Source organism: Pleuronectes platessa, chromosome 11, assembly GCF_947347685.1.
Source record: "Pleuronectes platessa chromosome 11, fPlePla1.1, whole genome shotgun sequence".
Classification (NCBI taxonomy): domain Eukaryota; kingdom Metazoa; phylum Chordata; class Actinopteri; order Pleuronectiformes; family Pleuronectidae; genus Pleuronectes; species Pleuronectes platessa.
Window position 1 is genome coordinate 9,620,499 of NC_070636.1, and position 10,121 is coordinate 9,630,619.

A 10,121-nucleotide genomic window follows, 5' to 3' on the forward strand; every position below is an offset into this window, starting at 1 on the left:
TGGAAGAAGTCAGCATCTCAAGATTTTTACTAATTTTAAAAGTTAAATACCATGGGTATCTTTCCCCGCAGGCTACTGGACACAACACAGTCACCTGCACTTGCAGCCTTTCCTTCGACATAACCGCTGGTTCACAGAGAGTCACCTGCGGCCGCTGCAGGGACAGAGCGATGAGTGACCACGCCACAAGGCCATCGCAGGACAGAGGGTCCATCAGAGCGGCTGGTAATGAGGAGGCCGTTTGGCACGCTTTGCAGGACTAATGAGGGGGATTCATTCACACTCACACACACACGCAGGAGAGGTTGTATGAACAGTCCTTTCTTGCTGTGACATGGAATTCTTACAGAGCGAGAGCACATATCTGTCACTCTGCGTGTCAGTGTATGTGTTAATGAGAGCCCTAATGGGGCATGTGAACACTTGGACCTGCGATGTGCTCCTGGCTACTACTCGCTGAGTGACTGATACACTCAACCTCCAGTATCTGATGACACATCTACACGGCTTGGGGGCAACGGCGCCGAGATATGCGTGAACACACACACACACATCACGAAACCTGCGAGTACACACAAAGTTCAAGTAGTTTGAACTCCAGCTGAAATCACAGCGCTCTGCCCCGTCACTGGCCCAACGCTGATAAAGAGAGCTGGTAGGGGGGGGCAGACAGGAAGAGAGGGCTGAGGAGAGAACAGTGGAGGGCCGGCTGGGAATAAGGAGGATTATTGTCTCACTCACTTTCCTTAAATAAAGCCTAAAGCCCTGATTCTCATGTGTAAATTAATGTGCTGCTGGATCACAACACGCAGCAGCTCTTCAAATCTACCAAGCTTGCTTTGCCTGATAAAGACAAGTTACTAAATGTTTAACAGAGTATAGATTAAATGTTGTTAATCAATTTTCTGCTGATTGACTAATCACTTCTGCAAGTCAAAATATGTGAAGGTACACATGATTACACAGCACACAAGCAGTGGACATTGCTGGGGCTGCGACTAAAATGCATCGAAATGATTGATGATATTCTCGACTAATCAAATCACTCCGTCTTTAAGAGTACGGTCAAAAGACCCAAACCCCAAAATGTTCCATTTACAATCAAAACAAAGCCAAGCCGACGTTTTCTCAAAACGAGAAGCTGGAAATAGTAGTTTTGGTATTTGGAAAAAATTGCAAACACACACACACACACACACACACTAAACCTTGTACAAGCGGAGTCCCGCACAATCAACATTATGGCATTAACCCGTCTCCCTGTGCGACTGCTAACACGCAGACGGCCACTCCAGCTGGCCTGCGTATTGTCAACAGCATTTGTCCCAGATACTGAGCCCATTATTGCATTATATCGAAACGCACACTTACACACAAAACACACACATGCAAAAGGACACACACGCTCACAGAATGTGTGTGGGCTTTAATACGAGCCTCTCGGAGACCATGATTCAACGCTGCTATTTCAAGGAGGCCTCGGTTTTGTAACACCTGCAACATCACTCTCGCGTCCTGTGTGTGCATCCTCCGCCAAATCTGGTCCCGGGCAAGAGGGTTACCGAGGCTGAAACCGAGAGTCTACCACTAAGAATAACCGAAAGCAACACCATCCGGTCTAATTCTATCGGAGCTATCCATTACAGGTTATTAGGATGTATAGGTCAGACTGTATAAGACACACATGTGTTCATGTGGCTGCTGACTTTTCTTTTCTCATTTATTCCTGTGGGAATGAAGTTGCTACATTGACATTTTAAAATTGTTTTATTAAGCTATGGTTACTTAAGCTGAAACAATTGGTTGATCAGATGATTGATAGGAAATTGCTCTGTAACCAATCCGTTTGCTGGTTGGAGCTTTTCGAATGTGGAGATTTAATGGTTTTCCTCAGTCATACAAGATAGTTAATTGAATGTATGTGGGTTTTCGGACGTTTGCTCCTTTTAAACAAGCATTTTGCATAACTCACCTTAGTCTCTGGGAAACTTCGATGGTGAGCTAATGTCTTAATATTGTCTAACTATCATTTCACTGTGTTTTTTTTTCTCGTGGCTTTTCAGAATAATACAGGTTGAGCGCTGGATTCTAAATATACATTCAGGTCCGGCTGAGCAATAAAACGATCCATTATCTTTTGTGTGCACTTGCGACAGATGACGTCAATAGTAACGTGTTGTAATTCCACACGGATGTGATAGAGCTGCACAAACAGGGGGGACTGTGTGCATTAAACCATGATGTGTGAAGCGGCTGTACCACCACCGACCGGCCCGGTTTGACATTCTTCCAAAAAGAAAACCTCAATATTTTAATTTAATCCCCAGGGCCATCATTTAGCCACTCTGTAATCCCTAGGTCCAGTGCTAAATCTGATAATTGCCCTTATTGGACACCCATAATGATTAGTTTTGGGTTTCACCCAAAGCAGTACAGGCTGTTTCATAAGGCGGTCAGGGCGGAGTAGAAAACCAACCATGCGAGGAATAGCCCAGGTCATAAAGGAGGAAGAATAGCGTGTGATTATTACATTGCATGGCAGGCGACAACTCTTCAAGAGGACACGGGGAAAACTCTGTCTCTGTGTAACTTTCGATTGTCGCCATCAGCGATGTTTAAAGATCATAAAGCAGGTATTGGTGGCACTCCCACTTTGTCAGCATACTCAGCAATCATGTTCAGTTACAGGGACGAAGGTCAAAGGGAGAATCTGCTTGAGTCCGTGTGTCATAAAAGAAAGCAACCAAACCAAACTCTGAACACAATCAAGACTGTAAATCCACTGTTCAAGCAGCAATCAGGGAAAATGTAGACATCTCACTCTTCGCTTTGCTGCGAGTCTCGTTTGAGTTTCCCCTTTGCAGCTCACCCAACATTCCCTCCACATGCGGTGTAATAAGTAATGCCCCCCCTACCCCAAAAAATACCAAAGGAAACCATTTTCACACGTCTACCTCCAGGACAAGCTGCCATGCGAGTTCCAGGAGCAAAGTGGATTCACAGCAGCACATGCTGGTCGGCTCAGCTGGTATAATCTACAGCTGGCTCGGAGGGGGAGCCTTACTGGAAAGTCATCAGCAGTCTCCTTCATGTCTGAAACAGGTCAAGGCAGGTCCCCCTCCATCTCCTTCCCTCCCCATGCTGCTCTTTACGAGCCCCACCTGGCAGATAAGTATTCCACCACGACAGCTACCTTTTCTGCCGTTGACACATGTGCACACACTCTCCTCTGTTACTGTTCTGATGAGGCAGCACAGTGCGCACACTGTTCAGACCTTGGGCTCTACCGCCTTGTTTTAATACATGTATGTGTGTAGCCTATGCCGCGCAACACACGCCATCACACGAAAAGGAAAACAGACACCTACTCAAACAGGACCAGCGTGTTTATAGATTTAATAAGTCATCCAGTTAGGGCTGTGATGAACTGATATTATGGTTAGTAGCTCAGATCTCAAAAAGGTTATGTTTTGTCCTCTGTTCATTGTTTCTTTATTGTTTATTTTCAGCAGGATTGCGTAAAAACTAGGGAACGGAATACCACGATGGAATGTGGGAAGAAAGAAAAATTACATCATGGTGCAGATCCACATAAAGAGGCGGATCTAAGAATTGTTGTTCACTTTCTTTAACGTTGCGTAAATGGGCATGTTTTGACACGTTCACCTATTTCCCATTCATCGATCCTGATTGAAAGAATCTGGCATATTTAGGGGACTGATATCTGTGAGTGTGAGTGTCCGGCCTCGGCGGAGGAATGCGCTCTAACTGAGTGACATTCTAGTTGTTTATGGTTTCAATTTCATAACTTTCTAGGGTTGTAAAGTTCATCTTCAAATTGCTTGTTTTGTCTGAGGAACAGTCCAAAAACCCCAAAAGGTTGATATCCCAGAAGAAAGCTCAGAATCTCGACATTTGGAAAAGCTAGAAACTGAGTGTTTGCCATTTCCCTTGATAGACACCTAAAAATATTGAATGACTGAAGTCCTTTCTTTTCATATTCGGCCCATCAGCAACTTATTCTCAGTGCAGATGTTTCACACTAACGTTCAGCCCTACATCCAAGGCTGATTCAGCTCTTTTGCGATTGCACTATAGTGGTCTACCATCCCAAAAACCTTGTCCAGTGCACACAGGAACATGTGCACAACTCATTTTGTCATCACGGGTCCACAATGGCGCTGGCCGCTGTCAAAATGCCTTGAACTCATTCAACAGATGAAAGACCTAAGTACAGGTTGTGTTCAATGTGCCTTCCTACTGTAAACTCACTGTACTGTGAAATTCATACAGTTATTTCTGTAGATTCTCCACAGGTTGATGCACGAGTGAATAACATACAGTGACGTAAGTGCTCAATTACGATTTCACGGTGCTTAAATTGGGAATTTTTCCACGTCTCCTCCCTTAATGTGTTGGCCACCCTACGTGAACTGCACTATACACGTTTTCCCCATACCATACAGCTTTTCCTTTCTTTAAACATACTATAAAGTGCGGGAGAGATATATTAAAATATAATCATGTGAATGGGTATGCCCTGTTTTCCTGCTTTTTGTCCTTAGGGGAAAACACCGGCCTTGTTGTCTGGTCCAAAGTCTAGAAAACGCAGTAGCTTATCTGGCTGATAGTGGGTGTCAACAACAGAAACTGAAACCTCACAAGAAAATACCCTAAAACTCCTGATGACTTAATACGTGTGGGGGGGGGGGGGGGGGGGGGGGGGGGGGGGGGGGGGGGCAAAGTAGAGGCAAGGTCCAACCAGCTCATAGGAAGATAACGTCCTGAACAAAACTTCAAAGACTACGACAGGTACAGGAAGTATGTACTTTATTGTCTGTTCTCAAGGATGTGTGTGATCTATAGCTTTCTATTCCGTAGTAGGGCTGGACTATGAACCAATATCAAAACTTATTGTAGTATAATTTGACAATGAATAACAATAAAGAAAGGTTTGATATATGTAGTGATACATGTTGTTGATTCAATAAAAGGTACAGGGTGGAAGTTTAACAAGAAATGTATCATATGTTCAAAGCTCGAAAAGAGTTTTTCATACACTTCAAATTGAATTCCCCTCCCCAGAGATTGACGTTATCATCTGAGCCTTTGAATAATAAAAAAAATGAATCACCAACTTGTAGGGATCAAAGAGATTAAACCATATCAATATCTATCCAGATAGAATTCAATCACTTGTCTTTCAACTTTAAGAGAAACAATGATGTGATATTTATGGAGATCGTTATCGATATCAACGATATGAATAGTTTGGTAACGATCTACATTTTGGACAATCCCATTCTGTAGCCTATGAGGGGGGGGGGGGGGGAGCGTGACGTTACAATGTGCGTAGACACAAGGTGAACGCAACCATGGAACACCGGCAAATGCGTAGAACCGTGACGCAAGTGTCTCCAATAAGACGCATTTTGAAAAGCACCTGGGGGATTCGCCGCAGTCCTGGATGCTTCACTTGGGCTACAGCCTGGGCAGAGGAGGAGGAAGAGGAGGAAGAGCAGCAGGAGAAGGAGGAGGAGGAGGAGGAGGGTTGAAAAACTTGCCGCAGTTCAGACTTCTGCAGTCCCGACTCAGGAAGCCGCTGCATGGAGCCTGAAACACGACCCCCGTGTTCCCACTAACACCAGTAAAACACCCAAAGTACAAGACAATAACTTTACCTTCGCGGCTCCAGCGCCCGGTCACAGTAAAACACCCGCTCCGGTAAAATCCACACAACTTCCCACGGTGCGAGCTCATGCGGACGGTGCGACTCGCTGCTGCCGACTCGGCGCGGACAAGTTCATCCGCACATTCTCAGACTCGCCCCGGACACTTGGAGGCGACAGAGGCGGGCTCTGCCTTCGCGGTCACACGGGCTCCCGAGTGCGGCGTTCGTCGGTGCTTTTCCCCGCGCGGATAGTTCCTCGGTCGCTGGCCCGCTGCTGGAGATCAAACCATCACATTCCACCACCGCGTCCGTAACAATGAAAAAAGGTGGGTTTTCCTTCTGTGCTGCCGGAGGACCCACCCCTCGGGATGACTCTGCCCGGTCTGACCGCAAAGAGAACGCCCTTCCCGGCTTCGAGGTCCCGCCTCTCTCCCCCACATCACCCGGGCGAAGTGTGGCCGGCGAGGAGGAAAGAAAACCAGGCTGAGGCTGCGAGGGGAGTCCGAGAGATTCTGATCCACTCACAGTTAATGTACCCCTTTCTCTCTCTCTCTCTCTCTCTCTCTCTCTCTCTCTCTCTCACACGCACATATACAATCATAAATGTAAACAGCAATAATAATAATATAGGCCTAATGGAATAAAGGAAATATAATATATAGTCATATTAAAAAAACCATAACAATCTATGAGTTGCTAACAACTACAAACTTACTGTAAAGTTTTAGGTTGTGCACCACAATTATTCCAATGTCAAGAATGAGAGTTGATGACAAAAAGTAGAAATCATAAAGTCACATGATCTCAATGGATAAAGGGAATGAACTTGACAGTTTATATACATATTAGGAATCTGTATTTTATTATTTAAAAGTTTTTTGGCTTCCATAAAGAAGGGTGATCTTTCTGCATATGACCATAAATGTGCAGATGTCATGAATAGAGCTCCACAACTGCTGTGATGCAGATGATACATGCGACTGAGACCCTGGACCCTGATTATTGTAACAAAAGCCCCTCAGGTTTGGTAAGTGTGTTTATCTAAACATTAGGCCTATACCAAAGCCATTAATCTCTAATGCAAGAAGTTTCTGTTCTCATGCCAATGAGTTGAAAACAAGTTTATCGGAAGCCGGTTTATGGCTTGAAATACTTTGATCAGCTTTAAGGTTGAAAAAAAAAACATCTCTTTACATTTCTTTTTTTATTTGTAATCTAATTGCTCCTGGTCTTATTTTGTAATCATTGTTGTATTTGTTTATTATCTCTTGTGTTTTTCTCCATTGGTTTTCGGTAAAGTGTAATGACCTGTTGAGAATGATCTGTTGAACGATTGATTTTAGGCTGGTTGTTGTGGCAGCACTAACACCACAACCACCACTAGTACAACGTTGTGTACTTCTCTGTGATAGTGGAGAAAGTTGTTGGGTTGTTTAACAGTTTGAAAAACCCCTGAGTCCAAACCCAGAGCAGCTCAGATGGTTCGACCCTCACGACGGACACATGGATCAGTCCGTGTCCCACTCAGTGGGCGTCTCGCTGTAGCTGCACATAGACACACACACTCCCTGGGTTCAATACAATGTGATACAGCATAATAAGTACAACTCACGTGTACTGTGCACTCTGTTATTAAAGTGTGATTATGGCGGGGCAGTAAATTCTTCATCGTGCGTTCGTTATGTTCTACTTACGTACGCATGGATGATAAAATACCTCCTAATTGTTGGGAATGTCAAAGACAGCCAGCCAAACCAGGTGAAGTCACAAACACACACGTTTGCAGACACACACTGGACCTACTTAGACACATTCTTGTGAAACACTCCTTAATTTCGGGGCAGACAAGGTCATAAACACTGCTGTCATTTTAGCACTTTGCTCTATTATCAAAAACAAAAATCTGTGCTGCCTTGGTTTCCATTCAAATGTAACATCCACTGGACACTGTGTCTCTCTCAGGAATATACAGGACGTTCACGAACCTTCACGTCTATCTGGGACCTTGGCGGTGCCGGTGAGACGATTGCGCAATTAAAACCGTCCTTTGTCGAGATTCCCACAGTCAAATCCTTTGTTTCCGCCTCGTCGAACATGCCTTCAGTGATTATGCAACAACCATACTGCTCTAATCATGCCAGTTGACACAATGGGCAAGGTGAGGTAAAAATGATGTCACAGGGATGATCTCTCCAAGTGGGGAAAAGGCCCAAAATAACAGAGTTATCAAAGGGAAAATTAAATCCTTTCAGAAGCTGCTGCATTAGCGGGCATGCCCGTGCAAACACCTGAGCTCCACAACAGCAAATCCAAACAGGTGAATGTGAATATGTGACTGCCGACATATCTCTCGTCCAATTCAACCCTTCATCCATTGCATTTTTTAAAACCAGGTTGAATACTTTTTTATTCACAAGTACCTTTTACCAAGCTATTTCAAGGTCAAACATCATTGTATTTTATTTTATTTTTTATGTATTATTTTACACAGTTCTATGGCTTTTATTTGTAAAATGTTTCTCTTTCAACATTTCAGATTCATCCTTTTTATTTATTTGACCTCTTTAAATCTTTTTCACCTGTTTTATGCTCCACTTTTTGAATCTACCACAGTGTCTGAAACATGCTTTTTTAGAGTTGCCTTGCCTTGTGTGTCCCTGTATTTCTCATGCTAACAGTTCTTCAAAGACAAAGGCCCAGCGTGACAGAGAATGTTGCCATAAAAAATGGGGTTTTCTCTTATTTTCCAGAGATACTGAGTTTGATCTATGAAGAAGCAAAGTCCTAAACATCCGTCAGGGCTCTGGAAGCATTGAGATGAAATATAAGTAAAGAGAAGCGTGGAAAGAGCCTCTTTTTTATGTTCATCGGTCATGTTTCATCCTTCCCGAGAGGTTCGGCTCATGCCCAGACAGGCTCCTGTCGTTTGGGGAATTTGCCTTAATACGTCAAACGATTTAAATGCAAATGCATATGCGATCTAATGAATGCATAAGGACAAAGTGTGAGGGCATGTAATCTCCTCCAGTAGATTTTCTGTCAGACACACTGGACAAGCTGATTCAGGAAGAGCCGTGTTCTAGGCCAACATCCTTCCTAAACACAAACATCCTTCACCAGCCAGAAACGTCAGCTTGTTTGTCCCAATAAGACTTTTAGCATATAAACAGCACAACTTGCGATACATTTTTCAAACAGATAAAAAGTCTTCTTAAGCCCACAGGATTTTTTTTGCTGTTTGCTTTTCACATTGGGTAGTTTATCTCATCCGGAGAGAGTTGCGGAGGCTGAAACGGCAGACTAATCTCTAATAATCCTGTGCAGATCACCAAAATCACAAGCAGCCAATAGTACAGAGTGCAGGGACCGGGTCACTAGTCACCTGACAATATTATTTTGACAATCCAAAATGAGAACGTAGGAATGAAACGAGACCAAAGTAGGAGGATTTGACGCCACAATACGGCTCATACTGGAGCTTTCCTACTTTATGTCCTTTTTACAGCGATTATAAGGATTAATGTGCTTAATTCACTGTGCTCTCAGGGCGGGTTAGGACCAGTATTTAAACAGATGTAACCCTGATGGATTAAAATGTGGGGCAGCTTGTCATGTAGGGAAACGTGCACTTATCCGATGTCATCAGGCGCCATGACAACATTGTGTATCATTGTGTAGCCTTCCATGTCGTGTGTGCACGCTATGTGTAGAGCTGCTCTTTACAATCGACCTCGCTTGTACAATCATGTCATATTAGTTCAAATTGCATTAAATCTTGACACCCTTTCTTTCCCGTAGCTGAGGTCTGATGTTTGAGGTTTTTTATGTCCCTAATGGACAGAACGTCCCACGGGAGGGAGAGAGCTTCAAATCCTCTGATAAGGTTGGAAAAAAGTCCCCGTCTTCCTGTCAGGTCTTATATCATCTTGAAGTACAGATGCCTCAGCCTGTCTCGCTCAGCCTCACGTGGTCCTCTCTCTCTCTCTCTCTCCCTCTCTTTCTCTCTCTCTCTCTCTCTCTCTCTCTACTCACTGCAGGGGGACATTCCTCAAACCTCAGCCTCTGGCATGCAGCGAATTTGCCTGAGAGACCTGCACTCCCCGGTTCCGCCACAAACCCACTGCCAGGCAAGATGTGCAGTCAAACACACTACACTCATTTATCAATTCTCAACAGTGGCGTCCTTGCCTTTCCCCTGAAGCGGCCTTGAACACCCACCTGTCTGCATCTCACTTGGGCTTTTTCATGTCGAAGGGCCAGAGGCATCGAGCCATGCATCAAGATCAAGATGAAGGAGCGACTGTGAAAAGGTGTTAATGGGACGAGAAAAGGTCCACACAGGCTGCTCCCTCCCTTCCTGCCTCCCTGAGGAATGCATGACTCTGACTCCTGACTGTAGCATAGCTATCCCATAAAAAAAAGAAAAAAAAAGAAAAGAAAAGCTGTTGAG

At 44.3% G+C, this 10,121-nt stretch overlaps 1 protein-coding gene across 1 annotated transcript in view; it reads right to left on the minus strand.

Moving 5' to 3' along the window:
* Window positions 1–5,951, minus strand: part of luzp1 (leucine zipper protein 1) — a 45,758-nt gene extending 39,807 nt beyond the window's left edge. Inside the window, exon 1 of the mRNA XM_053433753.1 lies at window positions 5,682–5,951. The gene's annotated coding sequence lies outside the window, so the exon portion shown is untranslated. The remainder of the gene's footprint in view (window positions 1–5,681) is intronic.
* Between the last annotated feature and the right edge of the window lie 4,170 nt (window positions 5,952–10,121).